We start from the raw sequence: 838 nt of genomic DNA, 5'->3' as shown, positions 1-838 counted from the left end.
TCTCTCTCTCTCTCTCTCTCTCTCTCTCTCTCTCTCTCTCTCTCTCTCTCTCTCTCTCTCTTCTTGTCTTTTTCTGTCTTTGTCTTTCTCTCTCTCTCCTTTATCTATTTCCTTGTCTCTCTGTTTCTCCGTCTCTCTCTCTCACTATCTATCTATCTATCTATCTATCTATCTATCTTTCTTTCTCACTACCATAGCAAAGATCATCTCAACAATGACGACGAATACTGCAGCACGACGTTGTTGGTGGTGATGATGATGATGACGATGATGATGATGATGATGATGAGAACGATGATGATGATGACGATGACGATGATAACAACAACAACAACAACAACAGCAGCAGCAGCAGCAGCGATAACAACGAAGCGAGCAGATGACTCGATCAGTAAATACGATTTGCGTGAAAACAACAAAAAAAGAAATATGTGTAAAACTGGAAAACAAACACAAATAACGTGTGTTACTTATGCGTATAGCATGTGGAGAGTAGACGAAAACAGATACAAAACCACACACGCACACACACACGAGCGAAAAACACACGCATACACACACACTCGAACATATACATACATACATACATACATACATACATGCATATATACACTCTTTTACTTGTTTCAGTCATTTGACTGCGGCCATGCTGGAGCACCGCCTTTACTCGAGCAAATCAACCCCAGGACTTATTCTTTGTAAGCCTAGTACTTATTCCATCGGACCCTTTTGCCGAACCGCTAAGTTACGGGGACGGAAACACACCAGCATCGGTTGTCAAGCGATGTTGGGGGGACAAGCACAGACACAAACACTCATACATATATATACATATACA

The sequence above is a fragment of the Octopus bimaculoides genome, chromosome 1 (assembly GCF_001194135.2).
Source record: "Octopus bimaculoides isolate UCB-OBI-ISO-001 chromosome 1, ASM119413v2, whole genome shotgun sequence".
Classification (NCBI taxonomy): domain Eukaryota; kingdom Metazoa; phylum Mollusca; class Cephalopoda; order Octopoda; family Octopodidae; genus Octopus; species Octopus bimaculoides.
The sequence above is the reverse complement of the archived record's forward strand: the minus strand, read 5'-3'. Positions refer to the sequence as shown.